Source organism: Rhinopithecus bieti, unplaced genomic scaffold (genome assembly GCF_001698545.2).
Source record: "Rhinopithecus bieti isolate Rb0 unplaced genomic scaffold, ASM169854v2 scaffold_1673, whole genome shotgun sequence".
NCBI lineage: Eukaryota > Metazoa > Chordata > Mammalia > Primates > Cercopithecidae > Rhinopithecus > Rhinopithecus bieti.
Window position 1 is genome coordinate 2,845,409 of NW_016804690.1, and position 18,725 is coordinate 2,864,133.

Consider the following 18,725-nt stretch of genomic DNA (forward strand, 5'->3'; position numbering starts at 1 on the left):
GTATTTTTTTAGTAGAGACGGGGTTTCACCATGTTAGCCAGGATGGTCTCGATCTCCTGACCTCGTGATCCGCCTGTCTCAGCCTCCCAAAGTGCTGGGATTACAGGCTTGAGCCACCGCGCCCGGCCGCCCTTAATGTTTTATGTGTGGTAAAGGCCTACTCAGGCCGCTGCCCCCAGCCCTGGATCCCTGACTTGAATTTAATGGAACACAAAACAAAGCACAACTCTTCCTGAGTGCTTCCACAACGGGATTTTGCTTTCTTGCTTACCACTTCAGATAGGACCACCGTCAGGCATCTGCTGTCCATTGCACATATCAAGTAAACAGATTAAACTGCCTGAGCCTGGGAGTAGCATCAGGCCTGTCCTCCCTTTGAGGAGTTTAAACCTCTCGTGTTATAATGTGAACTCGACTGATCTTATTTTGTGTGCTGAGGTAAGAAGGCAGTCACCATTTTGCATCAGAGCATCACTATCCGGTTCCTTCATATCTTATATTTATTTTATGGAATAAATAATCTTACATTATTTGTATCACAGCCCTAAGCTTCACTACCATTGAGCTAAATATTACCAGCTGTTGCTACTGGCAAGAGAGAAGCAAAAAATGAAAGGAGAAAGAGGAGGGGTGGGGGAGTAGATAGAAAAGAATAACATGAGCGTAGAGGGTCTCAGGGTGACAGCAACACATCTTCTAGCTCCCAGACCTGAGTTCTGGGCTCCAGTATTGAAGACTGTGAGTCATTTTCTTCAATCATTACAGTGTTTCTTCCTGGCTTACAATAATAAGACTAGACACAAACTTCTAAGAGGGCCTTCCTTGAAGAGATAGGGGACATTTTCAATCTTTTCTTTCAATTTACATTCTTATTGAAATGCTGTATTTTTATGATAAGATTTTAAAGGAATGGATCTTATGGTTCTCATGAGGTGGTATTTTAATCTGCCAGCAGAACATCAGTTAATCACATAGAACTACTCTGGCTCTGACTAACCTATCATCCCTGAAATTAGAAAATTATTTTCCAGATAGTCTGGAAGAAAAAAAAGTTAAAAGCTCTTGAATGCTTTCTAGATGCTGAGCATTGGGCTGTCATATATATGTGTCTTATTTAGTTCTCAGAGAAGCTCTGTGAACGTCATTTTATATCCTGAGTTTTATAGGTAAGGAATCTGAGGAACAGATTAAATATTTTCTCCCTTGTTATTACTAGCAAATGAGAGAATAAGAATTGAAATCCAGTTCTTATGATTTCAAAGCCCAAGTTGTTTTCGGGCTGGCCATATCTATTTGCAAGTCTCATTCCTTATGGTGGCTTTAGTTGTGCTTTACCTCTGCAGTGCCTTAGTTATAATGCCATCTTTCTTTCCCCATTTTTCTTGTATATCCTCAAATAAAAATTCCAGTGCTAAGGTGAGTAGCTTATGCTGTGTCCTTAGAGTAGACTGGCTTCCCAGTAACCTTGCCTCAAATTATATCCCAGCTTTTGGATACTTTAAATTTTGGTCATGACAGTTTTTTAAGGAGTAACAATTTGAGCAAAACAAACCTTTGAAACTGTGATAATTCTCTCTAACGTATATGAAGTATTTCTTACATACCACACTCAGTGCTACAAGTGTTATGTCTCGTGATCACATTCCAATTTACATATGAGGGACTGAAACTCAGGTTCAGATACCTGTTCAGAGTCACTCAGCTGGTGCCTAGTGGATCCTGGGTGTAGCTCTGGTATACTTCTGCTCAGTGTGCTTTTGATGTCTGGAAACTTAGAATTCATTCTCCTAGTAGCCTGTGGATAGAAGGATGATATTTCCTGCTTTTGCACACATTAATAAACCCACTTTCTAGAGTAGGAAGTAGATGAGTGAATGTAAAGAAAAGTACAGGTACAAAGTTGGGTATAACGAGCAAGAAAGAATCTGTGATGAGTATGATGACTACATCCTAAAGACTCTAATGCCAAAGGTGTTTGATTGTTTATGCTTTATATTCATTATCTGTCTTATTAGTGTGGATGATAATGAAAACTATAGATTGTTTTCCCTCAAGTGTGTGAAGAAAGGATCTCTAGCAGGTTATGATTGCCCTTTGGGAAGGTTAATTCTCAGGGATAAGTGAACAGATCCTATCAAACCATTTACTGTTTAGTTTCTCTCCTCTCCTTTCCTAATCTTTCTTATCTCTGTTCTTCCCTTCTACAGTCTAAGCCTACAAATATAGCTCAGGTAATCTGGGGGTGTGGCAAGGACAGACTCTGGGAAAAATAATAATGAACAATTTAAGGGACAGCAGGATGGACCCCTTGGAATCCTGTGTTGGGGCAGCATTCATGGAGGCAGAATCTGTCTTCTGACAGAGCACCCAGCTTCACACAGTGGAAGTATCTGACTGTCCTCTCAGATATCAACTATAAAGTTTCGTCACTGTCTAAGTTCATTTTATGCTGCTAAAACAGAACACCTGAGATTGAGTAATTTATAAAGAACCAAAGTTTATTTGGCTTATGGTTCTGGAAGCTGTGAAGTACAAGAGCGGGGTGCCAACATCTGGCAAGCATCAGCCCATGGTGGAAGGCATCACATGATGAGCAAGTGTGCAAGACAGTGAGAAAATGGAGGCTAAGAGTTCATCCTTTTTCTTAGGACCCACCCCTGTGATAACCCGCTCCATGGAATGGCCATGTGATTATGGCCTTAATCCACTCTTGAGAGTGGAGCCCTCATGACCTAATCACTTCTTAAAGTCCCCATCTTTTAATACTGCTACAGGGACAATTAAGTTTCCAATACATGACCTTTGGGGGACATATTCAAACCATAGCAGTCAGGCCACCCCAAACGTTCAGGTCCTCCAGTAAGAGGGGAAGGGTGGGGGACATGGGTGATCAAGGTGATAGAATTAGTGAATGGAGAACAAAATTCGGAGCATTTTTTATTCTGAAATGTAAGAGTAATCAATTTTAAGAAAGCTTAAATTCAAGGAGATTAACTTCATTGATCATAAGTTCTCACATTTACATGGCAAGGGGAGTTTTCTGAACCACAACCACCCCAGGATGACTTTAGAAATGTTGAAAAAACCACAGAATTATAGTCCATTGCACAGCAAGCATTCACTTACTCGATGTTGAATTAAAAAAGAAAGGAAGGACATTTTTCAAGGAACATGGTGTCGCAGAATTGTGAGAGATGTTATCAAGCATTTGATCTAAACATTCCATTTTACAGACATGGAAACTGATTACTTATCCAAGAGAATATAAGTAGCTAGTAGCAGTACTGGCATAGGATTCATGTTTCCTAACACTCAGTTTGGAATGTTTAAAAGCCCAACCAGTATATAATCCTTTGGATTAGTATCTAAGTTGTTGTTAAATAAGCAAATCTTGTGGGTGCAAGTATTCAGCCAGGTCATTCCATAATTTTTCTCATTACCTTTCTTATGAGAGTATTTAGTGACTGATTGAATGAGCTGGCTGATGCTCCCTTATATTTGTATTCAGCCTTCCTATAAGGAGTTTATATATTTTCTACTGAAGGGAGTATAGTTTGGAGGTTAAGAGCACAGATTCTGGAACCAGGCTGCTGAGTTTGAATTCTGATTTTGCCAATTATTATAATTTTGAACTTGGACAAGTTCACTTTTCTGTGCCTCCGTTTGCTTGTCTATAAAATGGGGAGGGTAATGGCTCTTTTCTCATGTGCTCAATTGAGAATTAGGTAAGATATGTATAAGTGCTTTAGACAATAACTAATGCATACTAGCTAACATTTATTAAAAATTAACCATAATAATATTGAATATCTACAATAATAATTCATAATCTGCTTATATTCAACTGACATATGAGTGGTATAGTTCAGTAAAATGCTTTGATGTCACCACTAATGCAGTACAAGTAGGAAATACTTTTCTGGTGCATAGTAGATCTTTTTGTTTAAAAGTTTGGAAAAACCCAACGTTTCTTGTGGGGTGGATAGATAACTACGTAGGTTTTTTTTTTTGTTTCCCCTGAAATAGTGCTGTGCTGAAAAATTATATACTATTTCTCTGTAAGGAAATCTTATAAAAGTCTTAGCAGAAACACTTTATGTATACTTATTGTTAAGATATTAAGAACATTTTAGAAAGAAAAACATGATATTACTAATCCCACCCTGACTGGCCTAGTTTCATTTTTATGTTTCTTTTTGTTCTTTACCCATATATGTGCATGTTTTGCAGGCTTTCTCATATAGAAACTGAAATTCATTTTCACTTTATATTGCATGTACTTCTGCTTCCTGTGTTGTCATCATAGATTTTCTTCTTTAATGCTGTAACCTGTCTTATTACCACATTTTACTTACTTGCCTATTGATATAAATTAAGATTGTTTCCAACGTTTTGATATGACAAGAGAAACCTCTTGCAGGAAACCCTTGTTTGGAATTTTCTCCACCTTCCCACCTAACTGCACTCCCCATTTAGAGAAATGGGTACTAGCTGCCATTTTGGGTGCTAGTTGCCAGTTTGAGTTTATTTTTCCTCCCAATTCTCTTTCACTTTTTAACTTCTGCTTTACTTTCTTGAATGTAAGATTCAACTACCTATCAAAGTTGTGAGTTTGTAGGGACATCTTTATCCTTGACCACAGGTCTTGATACTGATCCTGAATGTGTGTGTTTACCACATGTCCTGTAAGGCACATATTGCAGATCTTGGACCTCTTTGGTGGGCAGAGTGAGGACATGTGGAGGCACCACTCAGCACTATTAAAAATCAGAAGCTATTATGGAAGTGAATGATCTGGCAAGGCTAACAACAGCTCCTTGTTTCATAAATATGAGTCACTCCTAGTTTTACACTGTAGACAAAACACTCTTAAAGGGACAATAAAAACCACAAGAGGTAGACTTAGTGAGATGTTGAGTAGATGTGTTTGTGTCTCCCTCCCTCCCAGCTTTTCTAAATCCTGAGGTTTTTGTGCAGTGCTGAAGTCTTCTGGGGGCTTAAGCAAACACAGGCAGCAAAACACATCAGAATGGAAAGATAATCCCCATTAGTTCTTTTGCCAAATTGAGGTAAAGTGCCCTTTAAATAGGAGATAATTCTTTGACAGATAATTAGCTTGTCTTCCTTGATAAAATACATGAATTGGTTGAGTTTATTATAATTAATTTTGCATATTATGTAAAAATCTATTCATGTACACTTATTAGGTGAGTCTCTTCATTCCTACTTTGAGGGTGGCTAGAAAGCCCCATTTCTCCTCCAGTGATAATAGAAAGAATTGGATGAATGCTGTGGTGATGGCATCCATGAAGCCCTCTCTTACAAAGATTGGGTGGAGATGAATGTGGGATATCACTATTAAAAGACACAGAGATTTCATGTTAATATATGCACTTACTAAAACAAACTTTGAGAACACTTTTAGGTCTGAGAATGAGATGCTACAAAGTTGCCTAAATAATTACCTTGAAATCAATCTCTTGCTAGTGACATTCTTCTGGCTTCCCAATGTGGAGCTTTTTCCAGGGAGTGGAGTGAGTGATTGGCTGGGTGCAGCTAGCTGTTGGCTGGGCAGTGGCTGTGGGAGGTAGCCTGAGAGGGCATGGAACAGCTCAATGACTCAATGAGTCAAAGCTCCTCTCTGCAGTTTTTCTTTCCTCCACTCCTTAAGCCATTCTGAGTTTCTTCAGGCATCCCCATGTATCTGCGCACTGGTTTTGGGGTGTCTTTTCTCATTCAAAGCTTTTGTCATGGCTGCTTGATTTGGCTCATATTAAAACATGTGCTGGGAGATGTAGGAGTGCTGAAATAAAAGAGCATGCTGTGGTTAATCCATCAGAGAGCCTCTCTTCCCCAAGCTGAAGTGTTTCTTTTCCTGAAAAGAGTAGCTATTTGATGACGTTCCATGGGAACCGCATGACATCTGGTGTAGTGTGGCTTATAGCACCTTAGGTTTTAGTCATTGGTCACTACCTCTCCTCGTGCATGCACACACATTCACATGCAAACAAATGCATATTTTAGTTAACATTTGTAGAATGGGAACAATTATGACACTGAGCATTAACTCATTTAATGGGGATAGCAATAGTATTATTAAATCTAACTGCAGTGTCCAATATAGTAGCCTTGCTGCAAGCCAAACGTGGCCATTGAGCACTTGAAATGGGACCAGTCCAAATGGAGATGTGCTGTAGATGTAAAATATATAGTAGATTTCAAAACTTTATATAGAAAATAATGTAAAATATTTCATTAGTAATTTTTTAATATTGACTCTTGAAATGATAATATTTGGATATGTTAAGAAAAATATATTAGCAATACTTTACCTGTTTGTTTTTACTTTCTTGAATGCAGCTACTGGGAAAAAAATCTTGTTATTATAGTAGCCTGAATCACTTGTCTATCAAATGTTGCCAATCTCAATGTGGTAATAACTATTATTATCCCCACTTTTTAGATGAGGCAGTTGAGGCTGAGAGAGGTTAGGTAAGTTGCCCAAGGTCTCACAGCAGAATGCCAAATTCAGACCTGCTTGATTCCAGAGCCCGCACTCTTCATCATTAAGAAACTGTTGCATAATAGAGAATTTGTCTGGCTGTTGTCCTCAGTTCCTGGGAAATAATTTCTAAACCTTTGGAACTCCCCGAATGTTAGGAGTGTCTTTGTTATGCATCATGAGCCCCTTGGATCACACCTGTGTTTATGTTAATGCGATGACTCAGGACAAGAGTTTGTCATCAGAAAGACATCCACATGATTAGAAGGTCAGGGCTTTGTATTAGTTCATCTTCCTCAGCAGAGGAGAGTGGGACTGAAGATTGAGTTCAATCACAAGGCCAATAATTTAATTAATTATGCCTAAGTAATGAAATCCCAGTAAAAACTCTGGACACCAAAGCTCAATTAAACTTCCTAGTTAGTGAACACATTGCTGTGTCAGCAGGGTAACATGTCCTGATCCCACAGGGAGAGGGCCTAGAAGTCCCATATACAGGACCCTCCCAGAATTTGCCCTGTGTGTGTCTTCATCTGGCTCTTCCTGATTGTAGCTTTTATAATAAAGCTATCATAAGGATAGGGCTTGCGTTCTGTGAGTCATTCTAGTGAATTATCAAACCTGAAGCATTGTAGAAGCCACAGAATTTATAACCAGCTGGTTAGAAATGTAAGTGGCCTGGGAACCCCTGAACCTGTGGCTAGCATCTGGAAGTGAGAGCATTCTTATTGAGACTGTGGCCTTGACTTGTGGAGTCTGCATTGACTCTGCTTAGTCAGTTTCAAAATTATATTGCAGTATTGCAAGAATAGACTGCCTTTTATTTGGATGTATGTATTAGGAAAACAGCAGCTGAGAGAGCTAAGTGCTGCAGCTTAACTTGCTTATCTCTGTAACACCATTTCCTTGGTGACAATGGCCATTTGCATTCTAGACTTGGAAAATGACTCACTCTTTGAGCAACTGCTTTTGACCACTAGGATCAGTTGGGAGGCAGGCAGGCCTCTGAGACCTTCATACTCAAAACCCTTCAGGCTATAGTCTCTTGGACCTCTCTATTTCATCTCCCAATTAGCATCATGTTAGTGGTGGTGACAAACATATGTGTTGGCCCCTCTTTGATACCAGGGATTCTTAAATGTTGGTTTTGGGATTGAGATCTTCATGGGAAGCTGACACAGGGTGATACTATGGGTAAGGAATATTTTGATTTTTTGTTGTGTTTTTTATCATTTGCCTTGTCTGGAATTACTCTTTTGTGGTATGTCCTATTGCATTTCATAAACAAGGTATTTAATTCAATTGTTGCTTTTTCTTTTGGGGCTTTTGTTTGAATTTTTAAGCCAAGATCCGTGTGTTTTATTTATTTTGGTTTAGTTTCTTCATTCCTGCTTAAAATAGACACTGCCTCTTGTCTGTGGTCCTGGTAACCACTACTCTTCTGTTTCCTGCTCAGTCAGGCCTGGCCCATGTTCTGCAAGGCCCTCTTAGGCCACCAGCTCCTAGAAAGTTGACTCCTATGCGTACCTCTTGGGGCCACCTTAGAATGCAGATTTCTAAGAAAAGTCCAACATGAACTCTGTGGTTATTGGGAAGAAAGTTTCCTTCACCAGTGAAAACCAGGAATAAAACAAGATTTTGGAATGTATAAAAGAGGCCTCTTTTGAAAAGAAATCCATATGACTTGTTTTTTCTAACATGGGCCAGCCCTGGGCACTTTTCATCTGCCACCACGCAGACCTGCTCTTCAGAGGCGTTCAGCTTTGAGACTGTGAACAGTGCACACCAGATAACTATGAGGCAGTGTTCTCTGCCACTCAATGACTGGAAGTCTCAGTCCCAGTTTCTGACAGGGGGAGAGCAAATTCATCAGAACCAACCGAAGAGGTACAGAACATGAGGCATTCACTTCTCACACAGTCCCTGAGTGTCTCACCTTCCAGAAGACCAGAGGCTTCAAGGCCCTTTTTCTACCTTTCAAGAGCATTATAGTGTGCTATTGCTCTTGGAGAGATCTAGGGCTGTAATAGCCCTTATTTTTAGAAAAGAGAGAACTAACTCCTGTGTTTGAAGAAATAGCTCTTATGATATGATCGTGTGGTTTCACATGGTCTTAAGGTCAAGTAACTTGCCCAAAGGTGCACAGTTAGTAAGAGGGATAAGAGGAACCCCAAATTACTGATTTCAGATCCAGTGTTGTATCCCTTCAAAAGGAGATAGAAGAAACAGGGCCACCTGGGGGTGGTGAAGATACTGTTGGAATCATCTGCTACTGCTTACCACATTTAAGTGAGAGGGCCAGCAAGCTCTTGGGAGGGCCCACCTAGATCTTGGCTTGTGTATACCCTATACTGAGTACTGTGCCTCCATTTCATATTTAGTGCTTAATAAATGCATATTAAACTGAATTGAGGGCCCCTCCTACTGCCCAGTGACATCCCTCAGGGTGAGTTTCCCTCCTGAGTCATCTTCTCTCTTTCGTGACTACCTTCCATCCATCTCTACCATTCATCACTCATATAGAATGTCCAAGGAGTAGGGGCGAGGAGAGACGAGAAGGGGTAAGAGGCCACCAACTGTGATTTGCCTTGGATCTGAGCCCTCCCTGGAAGGTGCCTATTTGTCACATTTAAGGGAGGCCCAGCACCCCTGTAAATTGCCTCTTCCTCATAAGCCTAGTCAGCCCTCCTTCCCAGCCTTGGAATGCCAGGATTTCTAAATCCTTGTGCTGAATTCACCTGGCCAGTCCTGCACCTGCCTGTGTGAGTTACAGCTGGATGGCATTGTTCAGATCAATCTTCAGTGTGTTCTGAAAATGTTTCTTCTGCCAGTCCTGTCACTGAATTTCCCTAATGTTCTTTCCTGTCCCTCATTAGATTTATCTTTGGGGATAATTTTTTCAATCAAATCTTGCAAATACATAGCATAATGCTGAACAGCATATAACAGATGCTTTACAATAAACTGGTCCTCTCTCATCTCATTCCAATGTTCACTGAATCTAAAAATATTTAATGAGCACTTACTATATACAATTCAAATGCTAAACAGTGAATACTTAGAATTTCTATTAATAATTACAATGTAGTAGCTGATTTAATTCTTGCAATAACTATTGTTGCCTGTTAGTACTATTATTAGCTCCATTTCAGGGTACAAAGAGGTTAAACAGCTTTGTCAAGATCATACTGGAAAGTTGTGGAGACAGTCTGGCCCTAGTGCACCAAACCATTATACTCTATTTCCTCTAAGACAAAGAACATCTTGACTTTCTTGGGGTCCACATTTTAATAAGAACAATAAACAGGGAAGAAATAAATAGGTAACTTCAGATAGTGATAAGTGTTCTGAAGACAATGAAACTCTTAAAAACTTCATGATATGAAAAAAGAGAATGGGAAGGGTGGCTGTAAATTGAATGTCAGGGAAGACTTTTCTGAGAACACATCTGGTCTGAGGTCTGAATCACCTATGTGAGTCTAAAGAAAAATAAATTTTTCTCCTACCATACTTTCAGAACACCTCTGTGGATTTTTCCCCCCCACACACAGAGCAGTTCTCCAGCAGACACCAGCAGAATGTCTTACAACTTAATTTTGACTCTACCTGGTGTTAGCCTCAGACCCTACAGGTTGAGGGCTTAGTCCTACAAGATTACCCCACCTTCCCAACAATGGTTATAAGTCAATATTTCTGCAGCCCCCTCCCTGGGTCCCATTAATTTTCTAGGACAGTTCACAGAACTCAGGGAAATGTGTTTACACATTTATTATAAAAGATATTACAAAGAATCTAGATGGATAGTCAGATGAAGAAGATGGATGGGGTTTATGGAGGCTTCATTACATAGGCAAGATTAATGACATCATTGGTCATTGGTGATCAACTCAACCTTCAGTCCCTGTCTCCTCCCTGGAGGTTTGGGGGATGGGGCTGAATGTCCCAACCCTTTAATTAAGCTGTTTTCTTTCTGGTGACCAGCTCCCTTCCTGGAGCTATTTAGGGGCCCCCAGCCACTAGTCATCTCATTGGCATTCAAAAAACACTCATAACTTCAGAGATTCCAAGAGTTTTAGAAGCTATGCTACAGGAACTAGGGGCAGAGATCAAATGTATATTTTTTTCATATCACACTGTCACAGTGAGGATCTATAGGAAGGGAGTTCCCGGAAGAGGGAACAGCAAATGCAAAGGCCTGGAAGTGGGAAGCAGAGCACCCAGACTTTACACACCCTCTGACAGCTGATTTTGTTCTTGCCATTGTTTGTTCATGTCATATCATACCATATCATATCATATATATCATATATCATATACTTTATCAAGGCTATACTGAAGTTATAGAACACCCGAGTTGGGAAAAACTTAAAGATTACCCTAAGTCCTGATTGTATAGAGGTGGCAAAAGAGGTCATAGAGCTAGAACCCAGTGTCTCTTTAGTGTGGAAGGAAGGGCTGCCCTCTGAGTCCTTGCGGTCAGGGCTTCTGTTACCCTGCGCAAAGTTAGACATGGCTTCAGGAGAAATGGTCGAAAGTCTGATGGTGCCAGATATGGGGTGCATCCCAGGTCAGCGCTTCATTACACATGCCCCAGGTTGAACTGACCATTACTTGGCTGGTCCTCCACTTAGCCTCAAGTCCACATTGACAATATGCAATTCCAGCCCACCTCCTCAGAGACAAGCAGTGTTTTTGTTTTGTTTTGCCCCTAATCTCAGAAGGTGGTCACCCAGGCAAGGACATGCTAGCCTTTTCTTTTTTTTTTTTTAACCCAATGTAACTTTGTATGTCTCTTAGTGCATGGAGACCTCACCTTCCTTCGGGTGGACCTGTCGAAGCTCAGCTCTCATGGTATGGTGTGATCACTGGACATGGCTGAATCCATGTTTAAGGACAGCCCATGCCTTTTCTTTCTGGAAGTTGATCCTTTAGTACTCAACCTTGCTCATTATATTCGCCAAATATAGAATCCAGCTCAGTGACTTGAGGAAGTTGTTGCTATGTCTTTTGTGAAGTGAAAACATGGGTTCAGGAAAACAATTCAAATTTCGATACTGACATTTGATCCTTTCCCCTACCACTTCCTGAATTCCCTAAGCCACAACTCCTTGACCTCCAGATCCTACTGAAATATACAGTTATAAATGCTGTTTGTTGGACATGGGGGTTTCATTCAAAGCAAACTCAGATGCAGCATTTTTGGCTGGGCACTTCCATACATGATTTTAGCAATGGAACCCTATCCAGGCTTCACTTTTGTAACTTTGCTAGCTTCCTGCTTTCTCCCACCCCTCCTGTCACAGATGTGTCTAGAGGACCTTTTGTGAATGCAACTTCCAATGGGAATGTTTCACAGTAGAAATATGCTCTCCTGTGAGGCTCGTGCGTGACATTTCTGAAGATTTATTTAATTGGACTTTACTTAAATCCCATTGGGAAACATACTTTTGCTGTGAAGCTGTGATGTGTTTAATTTGGGGTCTAGGATAAATGTTGGTCCTCGGGGTGGATGGTTGAGCAACAGTTTTCCTTTTGTACAGCGGGCTTGTTTAATGAATAGCGTTACCGGGCTTTCCTCTGTTTGTTTGTTTAGCAGTGCTTCATTATTTAAACTTCTGCACTGAAAGGCAAGAATGTTTTCCCTCTCTTTAGAGAAACAATAATGCAGAATATCTGGTTGAGCTCTTGGGAGAAATATGGCTTTGTGTTTTATAGCACTCTCCTCCTGTTAACATTCCTCTCTCTGCAGCCTCCCAGGATGATCTCATGGATTTTTCCCCCTCCTTTAATCTGTCTTGATGGATTAACCAGTATTAAGTTTGAAACCAGTGAGCAAAAACGGTGGAGCCCTAACATGGTACAGAGTAGCCTCCACAGTACACAGAATGTCTCCAGCTAAAATATTCTTCTGCCCGGGAGGATGCCACATGGAGGTCATGTGCCAGTGCTGATCTGGAAGGGTATATATCTAATGAGGAGGGAAGTGTCTTTGGGAGAGGAGTGGGCTTCTGTGCATGCATGCAGCTGGTTCATGGAACTAAGGTTCTGCAAAGCTTACTAGGCTTGCCTTTTATAGGCATGCTGGTCCTTTCAGCACACCCCCACCCCCTGCAGCCCCCACCCCCAACACTCTGCCACCCCCATTCTGATCTTGGACCATTTCTGGCTTGGCTTTAAGGTATGATACCAAGTTGGGCTGGCTCTCAGGGGCTTTGTTCTCAGGCAGCCCACAAGTTTTGGTGTTGCTCTTCAAAAGTAAGTTTTATACGTTATATTTCTAAAAGTAAGCTACACTGGGAATTACAAGTGGAACTATATTCATTTGGGCTGCTTTAACCAAATGCCATAGACTGGAGAGCTTAAACAACAGAAAGTTATTTTCTTACAGTTCTAGAGGCTGCAAGTTCAAGATTGGGGTGCCAGCATGGTTGGGTTCTGGTGAAGGATTTCTTCTTGGCTTGCAGACAGCTGTCTTCTTGCTGTGCCCTCACAAGGCAGACAGAGAGACAGCAAGCTCTGTGTTGTCTCTTCTTATAAAGGCACTACTCCCATCACAGGAGCCCTACCCTCACGACCTCACACTGGGGTTTAGGGCTTCAGCATACGAATTTGTGTGTGTTTGAATGTGGGGAAGAGAGATACAATCAGTCCATAGCGGCCACAAAAAATGCATTCATAAAAGGAAAGGGTATGAATTTTGCCCAGGATTTGGAGTGTAGGTAAGTTGCACCATTTGGTAAATCAGTGCGTTTTCTCTCTCTCTCTCTCTGTTTCTTTCCCCCTCCCCCCCTCTTTTCTTTTCAAACACATATTGATCACCTGTTGTGGACTTTGGAACACTCACCAGCTTCCCACTGAACTCAGAATAAAACCTGCCTAAGAGGCCCTGTGAGGAGGGTCCCTGCCTCCCTGCCTCCCCCTCTCCTAGCCCTTCTCCCCACCCACCTCTTGCCCAGTCATTGTGCCTCCCCACATGTGGCTCCCTTGAGTCACTCAGAGATCCCCTGAGTTCTCTGCCTTTCCCACTGTGGTGTTCCCTCTCCCTCTGTTCTCCTGGATTCCATCTCCTCTCATACCTCAGAGAGGCTGTCCATGAACCCCAATCTAATTAGTCCCTTCTCATAGCACCCAGGAACTGGAGAGCAGCTTCCATTATGACTTACCCTAATTTGTGACTGCCTTCTGGAATCTGTGTTTATGATTTTCATCTGTCTCCTCCTGAGGGAGTGGGGAGGGGTGGGGAAGGGGTCTCTGCAGCATGTCACTTACCTCCTCAACTCCCAGAATGTTTGGGGAGGGTTTGATCTTAAATACAAGAGATTATAACAGTGAAAAATGTGTTAATGTAACTGGCATGTCTGTTAACAAATCCCAGACTTGATATGAGTGTTTTATGGTGTGTCTTTCTCCCTGGGAACTGGTTGGTCTGTGCTAGCATAGGTAAAGTTTAGACATGTACAGTTAGAGAAACCAGAAAGAAAACTGAACTTGCAAGTTTTCAGGAACATGGGGGCTGGAACTTGGCTGTCTTTCTGTCAGCCCCTGACCCCTCACCCCCAGACTGGATCTTGGTAGGTACCCTTCTTAGCCATCCACTTGATTGAAGCCCAAAACCCTTTCCTGGAAAGCAAAAATACTTACTCTTATTTTCTTTAGTTGGCATTTTTGTCAGTGAGAATGGAGCTCAATAGAAGTAGATAAAATCCTGGTTTAAAAAAAAAAAAAAAATGAGACTACACAGGCTGGGAGGAGGGTGTGTGGATGGAGGGGACAACTGGATCCACCAGAAACATCTGTTCTGACCCTTCCATTGCAGACTAGGCTTAAGGGAAAGCAGAAGGAACTTCCCTACCCCTCTGGCAGAGGGACTGACTTGAAGTCAGCCATGCCCACACAATGTCTTCAGATGGTTCTTACGGAAACCTTTGTGAGACAGAATGGGGAGGGTGAGTTGAAGATGGTATTCTCTGCACTAGCAGAGCCTTACTGTGTGTTTGGCTGGCAGGAATGAGTGCTCAATCACTCTTCCCAGCCCACCTTTGACTTTTTAAAAATAGGTCTAACAAATATTCTGTGGATTCATTTGAAATTCAAGCATCAAAATGTATTCCAGGTAGAATGTCTCTCATGTTTTCTTCCCATCTACTGCTGATGGATTTATGAGAGACAGAGAAGGTGGAGGGAGAGGGAGAGAAGGGTAGAAGAGGGGAGATGGCAGGGACGGGGAGGGAGAAGAGGCAGAGGGGAGGGGAGGGAGGAGGGATCAGGGTAGAGGAGCAAGAGCCTGGGAGAAGAGGTGAGGGAGAGAAGAGAGGAGAAGTGGGCAAGAGGGATAGAGACAGAGACCAAACCCAAGGCCCTGGTGGGGAAGAAACCAGACTCGTAGAGTCTCACTGACTTCTGCAAAACCTGAGGGGTTCCTGGCTCTGGGAACTCTTGAGATCTTAACACTTCAAATCTGGCTCACATAAAAGTCATCTGCTCATTAAAATAACACAGAGCTGTTTAATTGTTGTCTTTGTGGAAAATTACATGACTGTCATCAGCTGTTGCTTCTGGCAGTGCTTTCTGTTCTAATGTAAATAAATGAGGTAACAGATTTAAAGAAACAGGCTGTATTTACATACTGGGAGGTATCCTCTCAAAACAATCTTTACATACTTGGAGGTATCCTCTCAAAACAATCTGCCTGTGTTATTCAAATACACACAAATTAAACTTGTGGTAGCTCAAACATTGGTTATTCATTAAAGCCTTAAAATCGAAATGGTAGGAGGGGGGCAAGAGAAGTGTACCTCCCTTTAGGGGGTAGGAACCAGAGGCTGACTTTTCTGTGTGGACTGAGCTACTCCAGCCTGCAGAAATAGAATCCCCAGCTCTTTTCTATACCAATTCTGTCCTGAGGCAACTTCTGAGCCAGGAGGGGAGGGTGGTGGGAGCAGAGGGGAATCTTTAAAGCTCTGACAAAAACTTTCCAGGGTCAGCATTTCTTGGAAGGCCTCCAATTAAACTTTATTTTCAATTTTCATAAATCACAATTCCTAAATCATTGGATGTTTCTGACTCAGTTCACTTTTTTGAGGTAAATATGTGGGCAAGAATTTTTTAAAAATTATTCCTATTGAGGGCATGGCAAAGGTTTTCTTCAAAAAAGGAAGGGAACAGTATATTCGAAAATATAAAAAAGAAAAACCACAAGACCCCTCCGATAAACAAGTTAATGACTGGAAAAAGTAGAAGTATATGGAACAACAAATCGAGAAGAAAGCACATTGCTAATTATACAAAGATTAGGAAGGAGCAAAAGTGACTGTTTTAGTTCTTAGTAAGTGTCATCATCAAGTATTAGCTTATTTCTGGAATGCTGGATTTTTTTAATGTTGGGGTGGGAGGGAGGGGACATGATCTGAGAGAAACAACAGTAACTGTTGAAGTGGTTACCTTGTCTGCCTTAAATAACTGGGGTTCGTTGTCTCACACCAAGAAAATTTAGGACATGGACACACAGGAATTTAGGAGCAGAGGCTTAATAGGCAAAAGAAAGAGAAAGGAAAACAGCTCGCTCTTTAGTGAGAGAGAGGGGACTTCCCAGAGGAAAAACGTCGGCTGGTGGTGGATGCACCGGATTTTATAGTCTGGCTTGTGGAGGCGGTGTCTGATTTATGTAGGGCTCACAGATTGGTTTGACCAGGTGTGAGGTTTACACAGCACTCTGGGGAGGGTGGTCACCCCACCCTAAACTTATTATGCAAATGAACTCTCCCCTTGCCTGGCGCCATCTTGTCTGCTCCTTACCTTACATGTGGCTGGCAGAGAAGGGAAGATGGAGCCTCCATTTTGAACATGTCTAGTCCCAGGTAATTCTTTCCTGCTGGCATCCACCCGTGCAGGCTACCAGTTTGCTTGTCTGTGTCTGCAGCTCGACTTTACAGGCTACTCTTTGTTAGAAAATGATTTGGGGCTGCTCTTCATTAAAAGGAAAACTTTAGGACTTCTTTACCCTCACTATCTGCCTAAGTAATTTCTTCTTAACTCCCGTATCACTATGATACCAAAGTTATTACACGGCAACAACAGAAGCAATGTCTATTTCATGGAAGCATCAGTATTCTATATTATGCTGTTTTGTCCAGACAATCCAAAGAAAAGACTATTGTTAACTCAAAATTCAGGCAAATTCTGGTATCAACTTTTCAGAATTTTTTTTTTCTCTTAAAACATTACTAAATACTACTTGGTTAGATGAACTAAGTAAAAATGAACAACTTTTATTATTGGAAGGTTGTTTTGGGAGGGCTATTCTGGAAGTGATTTCAGCCTATCGTTTATCACTAGGAAAACACCAGGAAGATCTCTTTATTGTTAAGTTTTTGTAAATTATTTCCAAAAAGAAATTGACCACCTATCTCAATACCTCTTTCCCTGTAGCTCCTGTTGTTATCTAACATATCAGCAGTCACCTGTCTTCATGTGACTTGGGGGTAATTCCTGTGTACAAAGGGATTTAAATAAGACTAGTCCTGCTCTCTAAGAATCTAAATTCTATTAAAGCTCTTAATTTGGAAATACACAGAAAGAAAAGTATATTTTAAAAGAATATGTATTAATAATGCAGTTATAGTTGTAGAGTGAGGCTGCATGTATACATATAATAAGTTGTTGAAACTAAGTTTTTATAGAATGACTGAGAAAAACTGTAAACACCTCAACTTGTTGAGGAAATTGAGGTATGAAAAAGTTGTGTGTGTGATAACTTTTCTATATGTCCATTTCTAAAATTTCTAGAAATATACATATATTTTTAGAAAATATACCAGAAATGTATTTTTGGCTATTTGATACGCCTAAAAAATGTCTTTTTTTTTTTCAAGTCTTCTAAAAATCATAGACATAAAGAACTAAATATAAGAGGTTTTCAAGGGCGACCACACTAACCACCAGCCCCAACCCCCCTTCTGCATGCCACTTCCTCCAGCAGTGATGGAGTGTAGACTAGGCTAACAACACTAAGTACACTTTTAGCAGAGCAGAGCCACAGTAGGCTGTCCCCATGGCTCCTGCTTTGTTCTGTCTATCTGGTGATGCCCTTGTATGGGTTTGCCTCTGCAGGATGGTCTCCTTTTCCCCACTGCTCTGAAGCATCTGTACCAGCATCAAAAGTTCATCTCTAGCAACACTGACATTGACCACTGTAGTCTCTGGTCATCTTCCTGCATCTGACTATCTCCAGTGCTAGTTAGCTTTGCTGCTCCATTTGATAATCATTCAAATAGCTGCAGGGTTTGACTGCCTTTTTAAAATACCAGGATGGCTGTTGTACACACAAAATAATTGAATCATTATGACAAACCTAAGTAGTAGTATCCTATTTTATAGTTAGGGAAAGATAGACCAGAAGACTTCAATAGCTTTCAAAAAGTCACACACTTGGCATGTGGTAGACCCACTATTCTAAATCTAAGGCAAAGCTCTTTTTTTTTTTTTTTTTTTGCTGCTTTGTATATCATCCACTGTCTTTTCTAGAGCTGGCTTTTAAGATATATCTGTAGATAACTGTGCTTCCTTCACACAGGAAAAAACCCCTGAATGGAGGGACTAAAATATTTTTAGATACATCTTCCTAAAAGACTTAATAATACAGCAAGCCAAATAATGTGGATGGATACTCAATGGGATTCAAGATCCCAGTATGTTGTATGTATATATCTGAAGTTTTATGTATATGTGTGTGTATTTTAAGCTTGTGATACCTCCTTGTTTATGTCTTTTCACACATAAGGCATTTCACATGTAAGCCAGACCACACTGGTTTGAGGGAAGCAGTCAAATGACGTGATCATAAGAAGACTTCTGACTCATAGCCTCCTAAATCTCTCTCTTCCCGTGAGTAAGAGAAACACTTCTTTATCTCTTGTTTCATACCTTACACCTAGTGAGACAACACTCCCATTCAACTCTCTCTGCCTCTGTTTGATAGGGCCTCCCTTCACTCTTCTTGGGAAAGAAATACAAGTTCCCTGGGGACAAGATCATAAGAAAATTTAAGTAACACTGCCTTGGGTATTTTACAGTAGCAATGATTTTCAAGTGAACTTGAAAATACCCTACTGTAAAATACCCAATTCCTACTGTAAAATACCCAATCACATCTATGGAGTATAAAGAACATTTCATAGAAAACAAGAAGTAGAAATAATCTTTGTGGATGGAGCTAGTACCGCCC

General features: G+C 41.0%; 1 protein-coding gene and 1 long non-coding RNA gene across 7 annotated transcripts in view; one reads left to right on the forward strand and one right to left on the reverse strand.

The window, feature by feature from the left end:
* Window positions 1-18,725, forward strand: part of DUSP10 (dual specificity phosphatase 10) — a 43,500-nt gene that overhangs the window by 14,330 nt on the left and 10,445 nt on the right. The window lies entirely within an intron of this gene.
* Window positions 1,704-16,384, reverse strand: LOC108528265 (uncharacterized). Of its 3 annotated transcripts, XR_001885086.1 has the most exons (4): window positions 16,298-16,384; window positions 14,144-14,207; window positions 5,466-5,803; window positions 5,204-5,355 (listed from the first exon to the last, which is right to left on the reverse strand). It is a non-coding gene; the product is annotated as an uncharacterized LOC108528265 (long non-coding RNA). The 3 variants fall into 3 exon arrangements; XR_001885085.1 differs by lacking the exons at window positions 5,204-5,355; window positions 16,298-16,384 and adding an exon at window positions 1,704-1,795 and having other exon boundaries at window positions 14,144-14,324; XR_001885084.1 differs by lacking the exon at window positions 16,298-16,384 and having other exon boundaries at window positions 14,144-14,324.